This window comes from Pinus tabuliformis, chromosome 7, assembly GCF_031772625.1.
Source record: "Pinus tabuliformis cultivar Carrire ecotype Pingquan chromosome 7, CPIR1, whole genome shotgun sequence".
Taxonomy (NCBI): domain Eukaryota; kingdom Viridiplantae; phylum Streptophyta; class Pinopsida; order Pinales; family Pinaceae; genus Pinus; species Pinus tabuliformis.
Window position 1 is genome coordinate 1778532559 of NC_142293.1, and position 23626 is coordinate 1778556184.

Below are 23626 nucleotides of genomic sequence, written 5' to 3' on the forward strand. Positions count from 1 at the left end.
TCATGCACTGCTTGATACAAAAATACAAGGGCTTTGGAATTCTTCTTCCTATTGCTCTTCAACAGATCTTTCTCTGCCTGAGTTAAACTGTTAAACTCTTCTTCATCTCCTGGTTCTTCAAATCCATATTCAACAAGTTCCCATAAATCTTTTGAGGCAAACAGGGCTCTCATGGTTATTGCCCAATAGTCATAGTTTTTCCCATTAAACTGTGGGAGCTGAGTATTAAACATACCCATGCTAGTGCTTGTGCTGGCCATTCCTTGCATTCTCAACTATGCTTCAAATATTTGACTGTGTAATTAAAAAACACTGACTGTCTTCAATAGTTACACAAAAAAAACTTTGAGAAATACCTTGGATTCTTTTCATTGAGACTTCACTCTGCTGGAGAAGTTGTTGCAGCAAAAAACTCCTTCCTTCAGCTTCTTTGACACCTTCAAAGAGCCTGGATCTGCTCTCATACCATGTTGGAAATTTCTGGTAATTTCAAACAATTACTGAACAGATAAAATGCTCTATTTTTGCCATAGGATCTTTAACACAGGGAAGCAATTTTTTTTTTCTTTTTTCTGAGCAGACAGAGTTTTACACACACAAATAAAGCTTGTGTTCATTAATAAAATTCCTGATACAAAAGATCTTCTTATCAGAGGGATTCACCAAGAACTTCCACAAAAACAAAATTACTCTGCCTCCATTTAAAAATTTACACTGCTGTGTGTAAATTTTTCATTTACATTTACTGCTGTAAAAAAAATCACTTACATTCACTGCGGGAATAAAAAAAAATTGACTGCACTGCTGTGTAAAATTTCCCCCATTCACACGCTGCACATGTTTCCCTTTTTTTACTTCTTCGCACTGCTGTGCGGTTTCATTACAAAAATACTTTATTTACTCTCTGAAAAATACTCTGTCTATATGCACTGCTGTGCTTCTCCACATTACATTTCAACAAAAATTTCATACTCTCACACTGATGTGCATTTCATCACAAATACAATGAACAACAAAAAGCATAAAAACATACTACTTTTTACCATACTCTCATAGACAATAAAAAAGTAATAAAATTAAAACATTACATATACGTTTGACTTTTGCCCATACTTACGTGGTAAAAAAAACAATAAAATTAAAAATTTTACCAACTCTTACTAACCTATAGTAAATTCCATTAATTACTTTCCTGACTAGCCAGTGGTCAAACAAAACTTCACGCAAGTATTAAATTGCTCCTGGTGTAGACCTGTACGCGACCATTGATTTAATCGAACGACTGCCATCAATTCCTCAGAAGCCCTTTTAACACAAACTTTACGTTCCGGGGGATGGGCGGTTTTGAAAAAGTACACTGGACGCGTGGCAGCAAGTCGGGGTGATCGGAGCCCTCCTGACAAATACCACTCAACTTGAAAGGTGGTGCAAATCTATTGTGGTTTTCGGAATTGAATGTGCTGCAATAAATGCGCAGTTGAAATTATAATTTCAACAGTTGAATTGGCGTGTGTCCTCTCTGAGTAAGGCAACCTGTTGGAGATGGGAATTGGCGTGTGTCCTGGAGCAAGCTGTTGGAAATGGAAATGCATGACCGCGTGCATTTCAAAGGAGGGCAAGGGCGAGGGCGAGGCTCCGTTATGATCATCAATGCATCAATAATTCTGCGACTAAGGCTACCAAATGCAAGGCACTCGAATGTGGCGAATGATCAGTGAGTGCTTTAGATTTGACTGTTTCTCGTGTTATATAAGCCTGGCATCACCAATTCACATTTTGCACAATTATCCTTCATCTTTATAAATGGAAACTGGGCTTTCTCACCTAGACGAATGACACAGTGCTCGGATTTGAAATGGAATCTTTAGAGTTGATAGTAACTATAAAAATGATTGAATAATTATACTACAACAGGGGTTGTGTACACAACAGAGTATGCACAAATAACCAAAATCTGTCCTTGGTTCAAAGGAAAACAGTAAACATGTGGTCGCTACAAACATGCAAATAACCATCAAGTTATACAGTGATAGACGAATGAATAATCTGTAGCATGCTAGCATTTAGTAAGTTGTAAGAAGGTTTTGGAAACTACTACCAATACAAGAAATACTCTATAGATCCATTAATGCAGTGACTAGAGTAACGAACCTGGAGCATGGAAGAGAAAAATATGCCACTGCCTGGTTCCGAATTGTTGAGAAAAGGAGTTGCTGGGCGATACAGGTTGCAGAGGGCTTAACCCCTATCGAAAAATGACTGTAATGAACCTCGGGGGCGGATGGGGAATTTGTCTAGGGTACATGAATTGAATGCCAGGTACCGACCTATGCATGATGTATGGGCCAATACCGGATGTATGAGGGAACGTATGGTGGATGGATGTCATCGGCTCAAGCCAGATGACGTTGCCGATCGGCGCAGGTACTATGAGGGACGACGACAACGAGCACTGTCAAGATGATGTCAAGGATGGGTTGTCGAGAGTTTCGAGAGTTGCGGCAGGTACTGTAAGGGAGAGTTTCGGGAGTTGCAGAAGGTGCTGTAAGGGTGCATTAATGGATCTATAGATTTGGAAATAGGCTTTGCCGAACTTATGGGCAGACAATTTAATGGTGATAAATTATCAACAGATAAGTTATGCTCGGATAACATATCAGTGAATAAGTTATCATATATAACTTATCATTGGATAAGTTATTGTGGATAACTTATCAGTTAATAAGTTATCATGAATAACTTATTGGTTTATAAGTTATCATAATAAGTTATATTTTAATAACTAATCTGTCTATAACTTATAGGGTATAACTTATAAGTGGATAAGTTATCATTAAGTGGATATATATATATATATATATATATATATATCTATATAACTTCTATGAATATTCATATCTCTCCTTAACTTTTAATTTAATAAGAATATAACTAACTATCATTTTAATAATCAATTAAATTAACATATTTTAATTAAATAAGTTTATGCCCCTCGTCCAGTCCAACTAATCGTTTCATAGTAAAATTTAGCCGTTAGTCAATATAGTCGTTACCTGGTCAGGAATTATAGCCATTGGATGTTTTGCGAGTGGACACTTCCAATGGATTGTGTTAACCAAAATCAAGCATCAGATTGCCTTGGGCAAACCAATGATTGTTAGAATAATTTACTCAAAAGCTTCAGACACCTGACTATTTAACATGCAAAGTTGGATCTGATTATTCAACTTGTCGATGAACCACACTGGTTAAAGGCATCGACAAATGAAATATCATGTGATTTATGCCGAAAAATCTCTCATAAACTTGATATGGATCACAGAAGCCTCAATTCAACAATTAATTACAAGATTGTCAACTAATTGATCTTAAAACAAAATCATGATAAAATATAAACTTACTTTGTAGTAAAAATTATGAAAATTTGCCCATCAAATTAAATTAATCAATTTTAATAATCATAATATTATCTGTAATTTGTAAATATATTTATTATTTTATTTTTAATGATTATCATGGAAAACAATAAGATTTGCTTTTTTAAATTATCAAAAATTCATTTTTATTCCTTTAACAAATCTATTTAAATTAAAATATAAAAATATATATATATATATATATATAAAATTCCCTAAAGACAGTTTAATTAGCATATCAGTTTTATGTAATGAGTCAACTTAATAAGTCAAACAAACCGAAAAGAGTTGGAATAAACTAAAATGGATACCTTTCCCAAATCACGTTTTATTTTATTTATTAATTATCTCTTCGAATTTTACAGACATATGAGCAATTCCAACATAATCGTAATAATAACCCAAAACTTCAACATTACAGCACTTGCATTCTATTAATTCTTCCAAAACTTCAACATTACAACACTTGCATTCCATTAATTCTTGATTTTTTAACCCTTGCATCGCATACATTCAACAAAATTCTTCTCAAGAACCTAATTTTCTTTCTCATTTGAAAATACGAATCTAGGCAAACCAGAACGACAAATGATACATTGGCTCCACAAACTGATGTTTGAACAAACTGGAAATCTCAGCGGCATAACAGACGGGTGCAGAAGAAGAAGACAGATGCAGAGAAAACGATTAAAACGACAATAACTGCACTTCGGAGTAGCCACCAACAAGAGTCCGTACGATTTCCATCTACAGCAAACCCTCGTCTATAGGTGGAAAACAGAAATCGCCAACTCGTGAATCTTGCATTTTGAAGACAGTAGTCTATTACGGAATCGCGTTCTTGTTGATATTGGCGTTCCTGTTTGAGCAGCTTCAATTGCTCCAAGATGTTGTAAAGGACAACAACAACCGTTGCTAAGGAAGCGAGACTTGACAAAAAAAGGGCCAAGAGAATGAGAGTGTTCCAGAAATCATCACATTCATTTGACTTCTTGATTCGCCCCGCAGACGAAAACAGGGCACCGATAAGTGCACCCTGGAAAGCCACGAAAATAGTGGATGCCTTCACTATGTCATCGCCACGGTTGTTATAGTCCTTTTGGAGCTCGGAAATCTGTCCAGTCAAATGCTGCAGAAGTGAAATATAGTCGGCAGGTGCTGTATTCTCGTGTACATCGAGTACAGCCTGGGCTGATTCGCCATCATCAGAGCTAGCAATTGATGCCATATCGAATGTATCTGCCATAACAACAGAAGCTATCAATCAAAGGACGGCATGGGGGATGCAAAAGTATATATGAATGAATATATTAAGCTACAGAAATCAGAATCGACATTAATTGTGTACTAAAAACCCTTATGAAAGCCTCAACCTTTACGAGCCAAAATATTGCCAACCCCTCTATTCTCTGAAGAGATACTGCGCTGTACTCTTTGATGCACGCTTGGCTTGGGCAGGCTGCTTCTCCTTATTTATAAGTGGCGTGGAGGTGGAAAGACCTCCGGCACATCTATCTCGATTTTCCCATTTCAAAGAAACTACGCAGATACTATTATATCATTATAATATTTGAAAGTCAGTTGGAGTTAGGACAACTGACAAAGATCCCATTTGAAGGGCATTTCAATAACATTAAATAAAGGGGTTGCAACCCATTTATTCTTTATCAACATTGAAATGGGATCAACCCCTTTATTCTTTATCAACATTGAAATGGGTTGCAACATCCCATTTGAAGGGCATTTCAATAACATTAAATAAAGGGGTTTTAATGTTATTGAAATGCCCTTCAAATGGGATGTTGCAACCCATTTCAATGTTGATAAAGAATAAAGGGGTTGATCCCATTTCAATGTTGATAAAGAATAAAGGGGTTGATCCCATTTCAATGTTGATAAAGAATAAATGGGTTGATAGAGAATAAATGGGTTGCAACCCCTTTATTTAATGTTATTGAAATGCCCTTCAAATGGGATCTTTGTCAGTTGTCCTAACTCCAACTGACTTTCAAATATTATAATGATATAATAGTATCTGCGTAGTTTCTTTGAAATGGGAAAATCGAGATAGATGTGCCGGAGGTCTTTCCACCTCCACGCCACTTATAAATAAGGAGAAGCAGCCTGCCCAAGCCAAGCGTGCATCAAAGAGTACAGCGCAGTATCTCTTCAGAGAATAGAGGGGTTGGCAATATTTTGGCTCGTAAAGGTTGAGGCTTTCATAAGGGTTTTTAGTACACAATTAATGTCGATTCTGATTTCTGTAGCTTAATATATTCATTCATATATACTTTTGCATCCCCACTGCCGTCCTTTGATCGATAGCTTCTGTTGTTATGGCAGATACATTGATATGGCATCAATTGCTAGCTCTGACGATGGCGAATCAGCCCAGGCTGTACTCGATGTACACGAGAATACAACACCTGCCGACTATATTTCACTTCTGCAGCATTTGACTGGACAGATTTCCGAGCTCCAAAAGGACTATAACAACCGTGGCGATGACATAGTGAAGGCATCCACCATTTTCGTGGCTTTCCAGGGTGCACTTATCGGTGCCCTGTTTTCATCTGCGGGGCGAATCAAGAAGTCAATTGAATGTGATGATTTCTGGAACACTCTCATTCTGTTGGCCCTTTTTTTGTCAAGTCTCGCTTCCTTAGCAACGATTGTTGTTGTCCTTTACAACATCTTGGAGCAATTGAAGCTGCTCAAACAGGAACGCCAATATCAACAAGAACGCGATTCCGTAATAGATTACTGTCTTCAAAATGCAAGATTCACGAGTTGGCGATTTCTGTTTTCCACCTATATACGAGGGTTTGCTATAGATGGAAATCGTACGGACTCTTGTTGGTGGCTACTCCGAAGTGCGGTTATTGTCGATTTAATCGTTTTCTCTGCATCTGTCTTCTTCTTCTGCACCCGTCTGTTATGCCGATGAGATTTCCAGTTTGTTCAAACATCAGTTTTGTGGAGCCAATGTATCATTTGTCGTTCTGGTTTGCCTAGATTCGTATTTTGAAATGAGAAAGAAAATTAGGTTCTTGAGAAGAATTTTGTTGAAAGATCCAAAATGTATGCGATGCAAGGGTTAAAAAATGAAGAATTAATGGAATGCAAGTGTTGTAATGTTGAAGTTTTTGAAGAATTAATAGAATGCAAGTGCTGTAATGTGGAAGTTTTGCGTTATTATTACGATTATGTTGGAATTGGTCATATGTCTGTAAAATTCGAAGAGATAATTATTAAATAAATAAATAAAATAAAACGTGATTTGGGAAAGGTATGAATTTTAGTTTATTCAACAACTCTTTTCGGTTTGTTTGACTTATTAAGATTGGCTCATTACATAAAACTGATATGCTAATTAAACTGTCTTTAGGGAATTAATTATATATATTTAAATATATTTGTTAAATGAATAAAAATGATTTTTTTGATAATTTAAAAAAGCAAATCTTATTGTTTTCAATGATAATCATAAAAATAAAATGATAAATATATTTATAAATTACAAATAATATTATAATTATTAAAATTGATTAATTTAATTTGATGGGCAAATTTTCATAATTTTTACTACAAAGTAAGTTTACATTTTATCATGATTTTGTTATAAGATCAATTAGTTGACAATTTTGTAATTAATTGTTGAATTGAGGCTTCTGTGATCCATATCAAGTTTATGATAGATTTTTCCGCGTAAATCACATGATATTTCATTTGTTGATGCGTTTAACCAGTGTGGTTCATTGTCAGGACAAGTTGAAGAATCAGATCCAACTTTGCATGTTAAATAGTCAGGTGTCTGAAGCCTTTGAGTAAATTCTTCTAACAATCATTGGTGTTTGCCCAAGGCACTCTGATGCTTGATTTTGTTTAACACAATCCATTGGAAGTGTCCACTCGCAGAACATCCAATGGCTATAATTCCTGACCAGGTAACAACTATATTGACTAACGGCTAAATTTGACTATGAAACGGTGGTTAGTTGCACTGGACCAGGGGCATAAACTTATTTAATTAAAATAAGTTAATTTAATTGATTATTAAAATGATAGTTAGTTATATTCTTATTAAATTAAAAGTTAAAGAGAGATATGAATATTCATAGAAGTTTTATATATATATCCACTTAATGATAACTTATCCACTTATAACTGAAAAGTTATAGATAGATTAGTAATTACAAGATAGCTTATAATGATAACTTATACACCAATAAGTTATTCATGATAACTTATTAACTGATAAGTTATCCACAATAACTTATCCAATGATAAGTTCTATACGATAACTTATTCACTGATATGTTATCTGTCGATAATTTATCACCATTAAATTGTCTGCCCATAAGTTCAGCAAAGCCTATTTCCAAATCTATAGATCCATTAATGCACCCTTACAATACTTGTCGTAACTCCTGAAACTCTCCCTTACAGTACCTGCCGCAACTCCCGAAACTCTCGGCAACCCATCCTTGACATCATCTTGACAATACCCGCCGTGGCCGTCCCTCACAGTACCTGCGCCGATCGGCAACGTCATCTGGCTTGAGCCGATGACATCCATCCAGCATACATTGGCTCATACATCCAGTATTGGCCCATACATCATACATTGGGCGGTACCTGGCATTCAATTCATATACCCCAGACAAATTCCCCATCCGCCTCCGAGGTTCATTACAGTCATTTTTCGATAGGGGTTAAGCCCTCTGCAACCTGTATCGCCCAACAACTCCTTTTCTCAACAATTCGAAACCACACAGTGGCGTCCACTTGTGATTTTTCTCTTCCATGCTCCAGGTTTGTTACTCTAGTCACTTCATTAATGGATCTATAGAGTATTTCTTGTATTGGTAGTAGTTTCCAAAACCTTCCTACAACTTACTAAATTCTAGCATGCTACAAATTATTCATCCGTCTATCACTGTATAGCTTGATGGTTATTTGCATGTTTGTAGCTACCACATGTTTGTTGTTTTCCTTTGAACCAAGGATAGTTTTTGGTTATTTGTGCATACTCTGTTGTGTACACAACCCCTGTTGTTGTATAATTATTCAATCATTTTTATAGTTACTATCAACTCTAAAGATTCATGATATTCCATTTCAAATCCGAGCACTGTGTCGTTCGTCTAAGTGAGAAAGCCTAGTTCCATTTATAAAGATGAAGGATAATTGTGCAAAATGTGAATTGGTGATGCCAGGCTTATATAACACGAGAAACAGTCAAATCTAAAGCACTCACTGATCATTCGCCACATTCGAGTGCCTTGCATTTGGTAGCCTTAGTCGCAGAATTATTGATGCATTGATGATCATAACGGAGCCTCGCCCTCCTTTGAAATGCACGCGGTCATGCATTTCCATTTCCAACAGCTTGCTCCAGGACACACGCCAATTCCCATCTCCAACAGGTTGCCTTACTCAGAGAGGACACACGCCAATTCCCATCTCCAACAGGTTGCCTTCCTCAGAGAGGACACACGCCGCTGTTTGAGAAAATGATTCGTAGTGAGGGGTTTACTATGGCATCACTCAGGTTCAGTCTCCTTTCTTCAAGTTTCCTTTTCCCCTCACTTTTAAGATGTTTCCCTTTGTTTAATCTCTGTGTGCTATTTGTGCTTAGTCTCTTTTTTGAATTTTAGTTGCAACGAGACTGAATTAGCTGTAGATGTTTAGTTTTTAATTTTTAATTTGTATTTTTTAAAATTTCAATATGATTTGTTTTCCCATTTACTCAGATTCAATTTCTAAAAATATGTTTAATTTATTGTGATAAAACTAAAAAATAAATACTTTTACTATTAGATACATCTTGGTCTTATAGTGATAATCAATGAATTAATTTTAAACTTTATTCCTATTATTTCAATAAATTATTACCAATTCAACATGATTATTAAAAAAATATTCACATGATGGTACACTTTTTGTTAAGTTTGATTTTTTAATTATTTTCATTAATTAAAACAAAACAAAATTTTATTAAATAATATTCATAAGTCAAAAAGATTTTTTAGCTGTAATAGTTAAGTATTTATTTTGAAACTTCATAGAAAAAGGGCGGATACATCAAGCAGATGAAAGAAGTAATTTGTCCATAGACTATCTTTAGCCACGTTAAAATAATTTATTTCTTTTTTCTTTCATAGACCTTTGTAACATTTAAAAATCTCAAAAACAATATAATAAAAACTGGCATGTTTCCAAAGAGAAATGATGATTTATATGGAAAACTTTGATATCTTAAAGGTGCCATTTTTTTTAAGAATAAAATATTTTAATTATAAATTTTGAAATATTTTGAAAAATTATTTTGAAATCTTACTTAAATTTCAAAAATATTCTAGAATTTACCCTTCTAAAAATTTGATCAATAAACGAAACACCTATCCAAGAAACTAGTTCCTAACAGATCCATTTTCTGATAAGAAAACAAGACTTTCTTATAAGTTCACAGTGTTATAGGGAATTTATTTGGAACCAGAGAAATCAAACAATATTTTATCTTAGTGAGTAAGAATTCATCAATCAGGAGCTAATCACTTATTACTTAATGAGAGTTATAATGAGAAGCTGGTCCTTTTCCAGAGGTTATAACCTGAAACCACAAGGCTTTTCTCACGAATGCAGTTGTAGAATTTTCTCTACAAATCAGCTAGCTCACAGATATCATGTAGAAATTTTGCTTGCAGATCAAAGTGATATATGCAATGTACTAAAGCATAATACTAGATCTACATCTACCATAAACTTTGCAGAAGCTAATCAACCATGAGCAACATCAAGCATGATTACATATAACTGATAAGAAAGAATCAATCACACATAACACAGAATACATCACTGGGGAAAGCACTAGCATAAAACCCCACCACTGTATTATCAATCAAGTGGAGATCCTCAACAACATACAAAAAGAATCAGCTCAAAAGCTATCTTGCTCTCTCTGTACTCTCATGATGAATATCATAGACTACCTAGGCCTCAATATATAGGCTACACGTCCTCCAATCTCCTATAATACATATTTATCTTGGAAATAGACCCTTCTCTATGCAAGGAATACTTACTAGAAATATCCAAGTATCTGAGAGTACACCGTCCCTCATCTGATCTCAGCTGGGTCTCTGTCTGAACTGACATGCATCAGTTATCCATGAGGGAATGCTTAGTTATCTAAAATAATAGTTGTCACATGCATGCAAGCATTAACAAACTATATCTCATTAATTTAACAACTTGTTAAATTAATCTAACTAGACTTGACTAAGTCAACTGATCCTCTCATTATAGAACTCATACTTGATTCCTCAATCAATGGAGAAAATCAAGGATAAATTCCTCAATCAGTGGGGCAACTAATTGCATGTTCTCACAAAGACTTCAAGTTTAATTTTCCATAATTAATTAACTCATGGAGATTAATTAATTAATATTTTAAACTGCTGTTAAGACCAAATTCATTTTTACTTCCTATAGTTAGACCAGGGACTGCTAAAAATAGGAAGGTACCCAGAAATGTTATTTTCAGAGGATTCTATTTTTAGCAGTTTCACCTCTCACCCAAGGTGGCCAAAATGCTCATTGACTTAGAAGTGCTATCTTTAGGAGTTCTATTTTTAGCACATCCTAAATTTAGCATTTCTTGTTGCACATTTTTCAACAACAATATCCATTAGCTTTAAATGATAACAGTGTATGCTGTTGAAACACCTTTGTACATATTTGTCTTTGCAGGATCTCAACAATGTAAACTTTAAAACGGGAACTGATACTATTACCCATTTCGTAGAGATACCAAAAAAGTGACCTGATTTTGAAAAGGGGTGATGTGGAACACACATGTTTTTTTTAAAGCATAGTTTTTAGCACTTTAATTTTTTTTATGTACATCACGTTTTAGAATGGTAGTGATGCTGATTTTAAAAAGTGAGCATTCTGCATCACACTCCTTTTTTAAAAGCCCTGCTTTTTGGCTTTAAATTTTTTAATGTATAAAATGTAAAAAATTATTTAGTAAATTTGATAATTTTTGAAGTGGTTGTTTTCTTCTCATTTTCTTGTTTTTTATTTTAATTTTAAATTTTTTTTCGTGAGGTTTTTATTGTTTTGCATTTTAAAATTAGAAGGTCGATATTTAGACTTTTCGATATTCTACATATTTATACATCCTTAATTAATTTTTCAATCCACATGAAATAATTGTTTCTAAAAAACAATATTTTTTAACAATGGACATAAAAATAACCATTTTTAACATAAATATAACTAAAAAACTACACGTTTTGATAATTTTTTGCTAGAATTGACATGTCAAAATCACAATTTTTATACGATAATTTTAACTAAAAATGATTAAATAATAGCTTTTTCTATGAATTTCATGTCAAAAAAATAATAAAAATCACTTCTTTTTTTTCAAAAAATAATGATAAACTTAAAAATCAATGCAAAAATCACATATTACCAATATTGAACGTATAACAACCCTAATTGAGTGTTTATTCTTCTCATAAAATGTCAAAGTCAAAACATTGCAAAGCTTGATTTACAAGCATAACTTAAATTTAATCAACAATGTCACGTAATCCAAACTCTTCGTCCTCTAGAGTTTCATCATTGTCTTCTTCCACAATAATTTCTGTTTCATTTTGCTCATTTTCCTCTTCTAATGGGTCTTTGATGTCTGCAAAACTCCCAATGTATGTCTTTCCAAACATTCCATGTAATGGTGGTTGGGGTTCCTTTGCCTTTTTATCCACACGTGATTCACTAAAGTCCTCTTTCTTCAACCCAATTTCTTGCATTGCATCTGGAAGAAATTGAAGAGCATTAATTCTCTGCTGAATGAAATTGCACTGTACTGGATCTTTTTTCAATTGCAATGCAATTTCTTCCTTTTTGAAGGCAACATGCTAGTGTTGTACCTAATTATCAAGCACAAAAGAAATAATGAACTAAATTAGTACAATGACATATTAATTAAAAAAATAACATATTGAAATTCAATTCCATATAAGAAAACTTACATGAGCTAGAAAATAAATCCAAAACCCAATCTCCTTCATTTGAACAAATGTCTATAAGATAGTTAATCAATAATTGTGGTTTTTTATAAATTTTAACTATCTCTCCTTTTGCTTCTTTGTCTTCATATGTTAGTTTTCTCACAACAGCATTATAAGTCAGTATTTGGCTATGACTCTTTCTGTCTACCTGATTAAAAATCATAGACATATGGCTATCATCTTTTGCCCAACTATCAATATGAATGAACTCACAATCATTTATACATTGTTGATCTTCATTGTGAAGAAGATTTCACTTTTTCCTGTAACATGAAATAGTAAAAGTTCAATTAACTTGTACATAAATAAATTTTTCAACATTAATCAAATATACATTTTAAACGCCTTACCTTGTAAGCTGCATCATTGAATTTGTTTTCCCCTTGAAGCTTGACAATATCATTGCCAATTGTGTGTCTGAATGAAATGTCACAAATCTCCATAATGGTGATGACGTGACTTCTACAAATCCCGCAACCACTTTACTAAAAGCTTGATAAGTATAAGGGTCACTATCATAGTCATTGTTTGGAATATTGAAACCATGGGAAATATCTGCAATGACTAGGGCATAATCCATTTTAGGTATGAGTTTAGCAATGTCTTCACAGTCGCCTTGTATTACTTGATATTGAATAGTGTCTAGCCCATTCCAAATGAAATGATTAAGAGTTGGATCAAGTTGAACATCCTTAATACGTTGCTTCCTCAGTCTTTCGATCTTTATTTTTTCAATAAAGGTTTTGAAACTATTTGGCACTCCATTATCATCCTTCCTCATCTTTTATAAAATAAAAAAATATATGTGTAAGTTATAAATTAAAAATAGTACACACGTGAATAAAAATGAATGTATAAATCAAGATACCTTTTTAAATGCAAGATAAAAAGCTTTTAATGTTGATGTAGAACTTGAATCTGGATAGTTGCGTACGACATCATCCCAACTATCTTCATTCAACAATCTAACCATTTGTTCTTGAATTTTCATGTAAACTTTGTGACTGCTGTCACACGGAATGAGTCGATCTTGCGGACAAGATAGAATTTCCTAGAATCTAAAGAAGGCCTAATGACAAGCAAACCAACCAGACACTATCTTTCTCTAAATATGCTTTAATAAACAAAGGCAAACAAGTGTTTTTAGGGCCTACCTTGGGTCCTTCGCAAGTTTGTGGATGCCCTCGCTCCTTTGATCCAAATGAGCTCCTTTTCGCGAATCTGCAAACACAAACAAGGCAAACAAATTAAATAGCACCTGAAAAACCAATTGCATAAAACATATTTAACATGAAAGTCAAGGAGTCCATGAAACAAATAACATAAGATACTTGTTGAGAAAAATGAGTTTGATTGTATTAATTCAAAAGAAGAAGAACTTTACAACCTGTGCCTTGACGCTGTACAAGCTCCTCCCAGGGTCCAACAAGATGTCTCCTCTACTTTGACAAGTTTCACTCACTCTCCAATGGAACCAAGAGGTATGTGATTTCTCCTCTCAAGCTCAACCAAAGAGTCTTAATTTCACCAGCATTTACCCTCAAAATGTTAAGCTTCTAACCTCTCTAGTCCTCACCCCAGTGTCTGTATTTATAGTGCAATGGAGGGAAGTTACTAGGTCCTCCTTCAAAGGGATAAAGCCCTCCTTCAAAGGGATAGCTCCTTTCATCAAGGGATTAGCTCCTTCACTTTTGGGATGCATGAACCACCTCAGAGCGAACAATCCACGTCAAAATTCCTTCTAGAAAACTCTAGAATTAACCCAAAGTGAGTTTTTTGAGATAAATCTTGCGCCTTTTGACTTTCACAGGGGTCCGCACCTACACCGTTAGGGATAGAGCGGGTAGGTACGCAGCTTTTGTACACAGAAGGTGCGGGACCGCAGGTGACCATGAGAGAAAGTGCGAAACCAGAGTTACATTGATTTTTAGAGTCTTTCTCCCATTTCCAAAGCTTGATTTGAAGAGCTGAGGTCTGAGACTTGCTTAGGAGGATAGTACAAGTGATGATGGACCCATAATGACTGCAAATAATCATGGTGACGATATTTTTGTGTAACAAATTGCCCCCTAAAGTGCGAAGTCTGTAGTAGATGAGGATTTCATTTATCATATAGGAAGAGTGAAGTACTTTATCATTTCGAGGATTATCTTATGGAGGGCCCGGTCGGAACCTGTAAAAACATTCAATGCAAGATATATATATGAGATCATATCATTGCTGAGGTAGGCATTCCCATACTCAGATCAAAACTAACTAGAAAACTATCTACTGCTCTGACATAGGAATGATCTTGTAAAACATCATAAGTATAGACCCAGGTGGACACAGTATGGACGCAGCCATCTGCTTATGAATAGTCCATTATATAATGAATACAAAATTCCTCGCAGCCTGGATGGTGGAAACTAGATCCAGAGTTTTCATTTCTACTTCCCGAAATAGTACGATTCTATCCATGCGAATAAATGTGTTGATGTCGAACATGGTAGAAACCACTTGATTACCAGTCAATGATGTAAGCCATTAACAAGTGTGCGAGAAACCATCAGTGATGTCAATGGCTCTCAAAGTACCCAGTACAATCCATGAGATGTGAATAAATGTGTTGATGTCGAACATGTCACGGAATCCTTTGATCGAAAGTCAATGATGTAAAATGTCGTCAAAGGCGAGAATCCTGCCATTGAGACATGCAGATCTCAAGGTACTGATGATTCCTAGATCATCTTTCTAGATAATGAGCTGATGTCGATAGAAAGCGATCCGTTGTAGGCAAGCCCACAACACGAAATCATAGATCAAGTTGAAGAAATTTAGTTGCAAGGACTGACTCAGGGATGGTCAAGATGGATGACAGATATTTTGCAGATGAATGGCTTATTAGCAGTGACCTCTTGAACACATAACGACACGACAGTTTAGTGACAATTGACCCAAAGTTAATACCCAGAAACTGGCTAAAGACTTTCAATGTGGTTTGATCAACTGTTAGGCAAAGGAATTCCCAACCCAAGTGAATAAAAGTGTCGTGTTCAAGAGTGGTTACAAAGTATGACAATCAGGCTCATTTTTCTCTCTTTTCCCCCACCATTTCTGGCAAGTACCTCTTTATTTTTGACAAGCTTGAGGAGGATAACATTTGCTTGATTATAAGCTCATCCTTCGGATGAGTCCAACTTAGTTTAAATTCGAACCCTAAGAAGGAGTGGTTCGTTCCTGTTTGTAATTGAACAGGTCCTTTACTGTGAAATTTTAACGAGTTCAGTATAGGAGAAACTCGGTGTTTTTCAATTTTAGAGAGTCTGAAAAAACTTAAGAAGACTCCAGGGTTGACCTTTTTCGTAAATTTGTGTCTCCCAAGCCCGAAAAAGTATAAAATAATACTTGAGAGAATCGTTTGATCTTTTACGACCAAGGAGTACTTTTCGTTATTAGTGCCTTTGACCTGAAAAAGTAAAAAGCGATCAATGACACGTCGTTTTATAACCAATATCGAATTTGAAACGACAAAAATCCGGCAATCTTTTCATTTTTTTACAGTCAGAAAAGCGCTGTAAGTGGACCGTCTTTTAATTCCATTTTAACGAGTGTAAAAGAAACGCTCAACAATCTTTTCATGTTTTAGGAGTCAGAAAAGAGATCAAAGATGACTCTACATGTTTTTTCGTTGAAAGTGATAGATTTCACCTGAATAATCCTTTATTCTGCACAAAAACACAAACATTACTCATACCTATTTGAAATGGATAAAAACGTCGCAAAATACCTTTTCAAAGTGAAACATAAACAAATTTGTAATTTATTTACTCAAAAAACTTATAAAAAGGGCCTTTGTCAATTCATTTTTACCGTTTGCGTTTGGGTGAGAAAATAGTGCTTTTGCTCAGAAAACTTCCCGTGAAGATTGCGGAAAATCCAACCGTCAGAATCGAACGCCGTCTTCTCCAGGTAATCCACATCATCCCACTCTTCATTTTTAACCGTTTAATTTTTGTTTTTAGTCCTTCATTTCATTTTTTGGGAGGGTTTTTAGGCGCAAAACCCGCGCGCGGGGGTCCGCAGGTTTACCATTGCGGACCCGCGGACCCCGACTTTTTCTCCATTAGGAAAAAGCTCGGGGTCCGCACCTTCCGTGTAGAAAAAGTGCGGTCCCACGCACTGTGTCTAACCCAGAGGGTGCGTACCCCGCCGCAAGGGTTTTGAACCCAAAAATTCTCAAAAATGGACCATACAAAATGTTTTCTAGCAATTTAATTAATCTTTATACTTGATGCAGAGAGTGCATCATGCTAGATTGGCATGAACGAGAGCATGAGGACGTGGATGCCGCCGCATGGAATCATCAGACTTCACTTGATGCTTTGAGGGCGTGCGGTCTGTACAAATTCTGGGCCATTCCTGGCATGAGGGCTCAGGTGGATTTCTTACAGTGGTTGGTTGACAGATGGAGCATACAGGACCAGTGCTTCTTCATTGGCGGCCACAAGCTCGAAATCGAGTCAGCGGATATTTATTTCTTGACTGGTTTGCCTAAGAGAGGCGAAGACTTGACTCTGCACGGGACTAGGCCAGGTGGCCAGTTTGTCGATAGCCTCCGGCTAGAGTATTGCAACAGCCAGGCTAGAGACAAAGGGATAGACATAAAGACCATATCCTGTCCTGAACTCATGGTGATTGCGTTTACTGTCACCAGACTTTGCGGAGATGTCGCATTACATATTGCCACCGGATCCCAAATGCGTATGGCAGTTGATTGCTTTCGAGGCACCATCTTCAACTGGTGCGATGTTGTGCTGGCCAATGTGAAAGGCCAACTGACCAGGGCCAAGAGTGGACGACTAAAGACCTTTGGTTATGGGGCTTTGGTCGTGAGTTTTGGCCTGTAGAGGGTTCCTATGCTGATCCCGCAGCACCTTACTGTTGGAGTTGGGCTTCCTCGAGAGCCCAAACTGATGCGATGGGTCGCAGTCATGGCCCGTCAACCGGACGAGAGAACAGAGGTTGCTCGATTCAAACCTGAGTATTTCCAATGGCTGGAAAACCAGGTCTTTTCCATTCAGGATTTCCTTTATGCTGGGATAGATTTTCGTGGTGACCCAGACATGGCTCTTCCACCAAGAGAGCAGTGGGATGACTCAGGTAAAATCCTTTTCAACATTTTTGCTATTTTAATTTTTTTTTATTTTCCATCGTCTCAAACTGATAGTAAAAGTTTCAAATGCAGATGTGGGTCCACAGCGACCAGCCGCTCTTCGGCCTTTCGATAGGAAGCAACCAGTTGCACCTGTGCCAGTCCCGCAGGACGAATCAACAGAGGTTTTGGCCGAGTTGGAGGGTCATCTCGAGCGTTTGACAGGAGATATTCCCGAGACCACTATAGATGACATTCCTCGTCGACTTCAGCGCTATGTGATTGGAGTCCTGGGACCTTTTAGGAGGTTCCTTTGCAAGGTGGCCCGGGGAGTGGTTTCTTATAGAGATCATCACCAGTGATAGGATGATCGCCTATTGTGGGCACATGTGACATTTTTGTTTTTTGTACTTATCATTTTTGCCGATCATAAGGTGTTTTTCAACCTATGATCAAGGATGATATATTTTTTGACACACTCCTATATATATATCACTATTACTGGCTTATCTTGTAAATCATGTTATGGAATGGTTTTAAATTTACATGTATGATTATTGCAAATGTCTATTTAACATTCGAGAAGCAATTGCATCTGCTAATGTATTTAAAGACCTTGGAATATGCTGATATTCAGTGTAATCAAATTCATGTTCCAAGAGACGCACTCTCAAAAACAATCTCAGTAACACTGGATTTCTAATGGCATACACTCTATTAAGCTGTAATACAACGAGTTCAGAATCTAACCTCACTATCAAACTCCGAATCCCAAATGAAATAGATTCAGATAATAACTCAATCACTGCACTATACTCTGCAATGTTGTTTGTTGTTTGACCGAGGCTTACCCCATGCATAGAAACTAACTCGTTAGAGGGCGAATAGATAACCCAAGCTGCGGAAGAGATGTTCCGTGTACTACGACAAGCACCATCAGAAAATCCAATGTATGTTTGGAGAGGCATCGACATCTGCAATATCAAGAGTAAAACCAAGATAAGCAGGAATAATGACGAAAAACACACTCTCTAAGCTAAGCACACTTTTTAAACTAAAACACACCAGCTAGAAAGAAAAACTAACCTAACTAAAGACCTCCATACCCATTCTTTTAAGCATAATAACTTTTCAAGTAAAGGCCATTTCTGGGTTTACCCAAAGAGTCCCCGTCAAAGTCTACCAATTCATAGGCCCCTTTTTCTAGCTTTCGCTTGACAATATAGGGACCATGCCACATAGGAACGAATTTTCCAGCGCCTAATTTATCATTAGCTTGATCATACAATAACACTAGGTCTCCTTCCGTAAAATTTCGAGGGGTCACATTCCGATCATACTGAGCTTTCATACGTTTTGCGTGAGTCTCGATCGCCAATGCAGCATCACGTTGATTCTCATCTAATTGAGCCAAGTATAACAAACGCTTTTCCTCTTCGGAAGTGGCTGGAAGTAACTCGATGGCCATTTGCAGTGACGGGATTTCGCATTCAATGGGTAACATAGCTTCCAGACCATAAACTAGTTGGAAAGGAGTGAACCCTATTGATGTTTTCACTGAAGTTCGGTACGCCCAAAGCGCTGAAAATAGCATGTTGTGCCAATTCGACCGATGAATCCCAATGATTCGCCGGATCATGATGACTAGAACTTTGTTGATGGACTCAACCAGACCGTTAGCTTGTGGATAATAAGGAGTTGAACTATCGTGACGTAAACCAAGCTGGCCTGTAAGTTCGGTCATCATAACGTTTCGAAAATGACGCCCATGATCAGTGATTATCGCTTGTGGGACACCAAACCTAGCAATTATGTGATTGAACACGAAAATTGCAGCTGTCTTGCCGTCTACCTCAAATGTAGGCATCGCCTCGGCCCACTTAGTAAAATAATCTACCGCAAGGATGATATACGCATGCCCCCCGACCGAGTGAGGGTTACATGTAATAAAATCGATACCCCATTTGGAAAAAGGACCAATGGAAATTATAGGGTGGAGAGGAGGAGGTGGAACGCACATATTTCGATCAAACACTTGACAGTTGTGGAATTTTCGGACCGTCGTAATACAATCTTTAAACAAGGACGGCCAGAAGTAGCCAGCGCGCAATATCTTTTGGGCTGTGGCATACCCAGACATATGACCGCCACACGCTCCAAAGTGACAGTCATTTAGAACCCTTTCAGCTTCTTTGTGAGTTAAGCAACGTCGAAAAACCAAGTCCGCCCCATGGCAATAAAGAGTATCTCCAATAATTTTGAATTGTTGGGATTGGAATCGAATTTTCCGATGTTCCGACTTTGAAATTTCGAGCCGAAAGGATTGGGTCTGGAGATAAACGATGATATCCCCATACCACGGATCTAAAGTGCTGATTAGAAACAAGGATTCGTCCGCAATGGGCTCCTCCGCCACAGTTTCTGTGTCAGCACGCGGGAAGTCACACATTAACTCCGCAAAAACTAAAGATTTCTTAGACTTAGATTTCTCAAATTCCAAGTCGAACTCTTGTAGGATAACAATCCATTTAGAGTACTTGCCCCCTAGCAATTGCTTGGTCAAAATTTAGATCATAGGGTTGCAATCTGAAATTACCGTAGTTTTACGTAGTAAAATGTAGTGACGAAAACGTTGGACAGCTTGAACGATTGCCAATGCCAATTTCTCCACATGTGAGTATTTTAGCTCAGTTGGATTTAACGTTCTACTAAGGTAATATATCACATGTTCCGTTCTGAATTCATCTTCCTGAACTAAGACCATTCCAATGGTGGAATGGGAGGCGGCGAGATACAAAAAGTAGTCCTGATTGTAGTTGGGTGGATGCAACAACGGTGCATGGGTCAACGCGTGTTTGAGTGCATCAAAAGATTTCTGAGCTATCTCATCCCAATAGAATGAAGTATTCTGTTTCAACAACCGTGTAAAACCCTTTGTAACCTCGGCGTAGTTAGGAATGAATTGTCGTAAAAAGTTTGCTTTCCCTTGCAAACTTTGGAGTTGGTGAAGAATCGAAGGAGGAGACAAATTGATAATAGCTTCGACCTTCGAGGGATCAACGCGAATGCCGACTTTTGAAACAACAAATCCTAGCAATCGACCCATTTCTATACAGAAGACACATAGTGTGGGTTCAACCGAATCCGATAATGCCTACACCTCATAAAGATTGCTCGTAAATGGATGAGTTGATCAACTCGATGTAATGAATGAGCAGGCAAGTCATCGAGATAGGGTTGCACAATGTGCTTGATGTCATGAAACGCATAAGACATCGCCCTTTGAAAAGTTGCTCCGGCATTCTTGAGCCCAAAAGGTAATTTGCAATAAGCAAATGTCCCCCATGGACAAATGAAAGCCATTTTTGGTTGATCGGCAGGTAGAATATTGATTTGATTGTATCCGGAAAAACCGTCCATAAAGGAAAATATTTCACTGTCGGCACAATCATCAATGATTTGATCGATAAAGGGAGTTGGGTAATTGTCCTTTGGACAGGCTCGATTAATGTCCCTATAGTCGATGCATATTCTTATTGTTCCCTGTTTTTTGTTAACCGGAACAATATTCGATACCCAATCCGTTAGCGGGATCGGATAAATGAAACCTGCTTTCAACAGTTTTTCAATTTATGCTTTAATTGCAGCAGCTTTTCGTGGGTGAATCTGACGCAAACGTTGCTGGACGGGTTTAGCGTCCGGGTAAGTCTTGATCTCATGAACAACAATTGCGGGATCAATTCCTGGCATTTCCTCATAGGACCAGGCAAACACGTCACATAATTCTTGAAATAGGGCCTTATATAATTGAATTTTGTCATCTGTACACGAGGCACCTATATGAATGTTCTCAACAATTCCGGTCTTAACCGAAATGTCAATAGGAACAGTTCGAGAAATGTTTCCCAAATTTAACTCTGAATCGGGATGTTTCATTGGATTCTGAGGTTCCTTGACATATTTAGTTGTAAAAATTGATGAGAAATCATTTTCAAAACGATCATCCTCAGGTAAAAACGAAGATCTCTGATGAAGATCTTCCCATGGTAAATCATCTACACATAGGATTTCACGAATTTGCTCATCAGAGTGACCAAGTTCAGAAAACGTAGTTAAATCCGAGGTTGACGTGAAAAGTGATTCCTCACGGACCACATTCATTAAGTCATTTCCGGTTGAACACAGGTCGGCAAAAGACTGCACGGCTTCATAGGCAATTTCATATGGACTCAAAGGCATGGAATTACCAAATGAGTCTATCTCAGATTCAGAAGGGATGATCCAAGGATCATCATAAATAATGTTGTCTGATGTAATCATATGAATGGATGCAAACGAAGATGATGCATTGATTGGAGGAAAAGGAAAAGTTCCCAGTAAACCGGCATCTTTAACTAATCCTACTCCAACATCCTTATATGGGATAGTCGTTTTACCAACATGCTAAATACTCTCCGAAGAGGCTGGGTCGGATGAAAAGTAAGCCAGTTGGTCTATGGTCACGATCTTTCCATTGTGTGGAAACTTTATTACTCAAAAGACCGATGAAACAACCACTTTCATAGCGTAATACCAACTTCGACCCAAGAGAAGGTTGTAGTCTAGAGGGGCATCAACCACCTCCACATCTAGACTAACGGGTTTTCCTTCAACCCCTATAGGCAAATCCTGTAGAATGCCAAAAGGATGAAACCCACGGCCATCAAAGGCCTTAAGAATTGTCGGGGATTGATTTAGTGAAGGAGAACCAAGCGATCTCCAACACTGTATCGACATAATACACATTGAGGCTCCCTCATCAATTAGAGTCCGATGAATAGGCTTGTTTTTTACTATCACTAAGATCTGGAAAGCCATTTGATGGGGGAGACGCGGTGTACTATTTTCTAGATCGAAAATTATTAGGTTCGGGTCCTGAACATCAATAGCTCCTATAACCGACAAAAGTAATTTACGCTGTGCTGGGCATGATTGCAGCACTTCCAAAGCCGACATTGCCGAGGGTGAAACAACTAAATCCTTAACAATGTTATAATTCTGAGCCGCTCTCGCATGTGGATTGAAAGCAGACTTTCGAAGTATACCCTTGGCGGGCGGTTTGATTACTAAGTCCGGGTTAGGTTTCTCGATCTGTAGTGGATCGGAACCGGGAGCTGAGGTTGATGGATTAGAATTAGAAGATTCTGCTTCTTTGCCATCAACAAGACTCTTACTACCATAATCTTGCGATCGAGTCGCAATCCTTACATGGGACATCATCAATATAGGTTCCTCATTGGCGCTCGAGGAAGAACCTATCATCTTACTGTCTTGACTTGGAAATGGATCCTTTTAGACAGCAGGAGTTTGGGAACCTTTGACGATCTTCGCAAACTCTGCGCGATGAGGGCAGTCTCTTGTAAAATGCTCTTCGTCACAAATGAGACAAGGATAACGAGGTTTGCGCTCTTCATCATTGGATTCTGCCTTTTCAGGTTTCTCCTTTGAATTTTGTCCGTTTTATTCTTCTTCTTTCCTTTCTTCTTCCCACCGGATTTTGATTTGGCTGTAGATGACTCTAAAACGTGAATATCGGCGGAAATCTCAGCAGAAGAATCTCCTGTCGGGGAGTCAGGCAAGGTTATGATAGGAGAAGAATTCTTGGAATACTTCTTCTTACTTTTAGTGTTAACCGTACCAATCATACCATCAGCGGCATGAGATCCCGAAGGAGCTGCAGCGATTTGATTTGACTTGGGAAGATCGGGGATCTTTTCGTGTAACGTACTTGACTAAGTATAGACCAAGTCAAGGTACTGTGCTTGAGCAATTACTTGCTCCTCAGTAACAACTCCGGCTTTAGCAACATCTTCAGTGATCTTTGGCAACAAAGATTTTACAAACCACTCAGCCAAAATCTGATCCGGAATAAATACCTTCACTAAACACCGTCGACGTCTCCATTCATGAATATGATCAGAAATATAAGTGGACGTCGATTGCTTTAACGA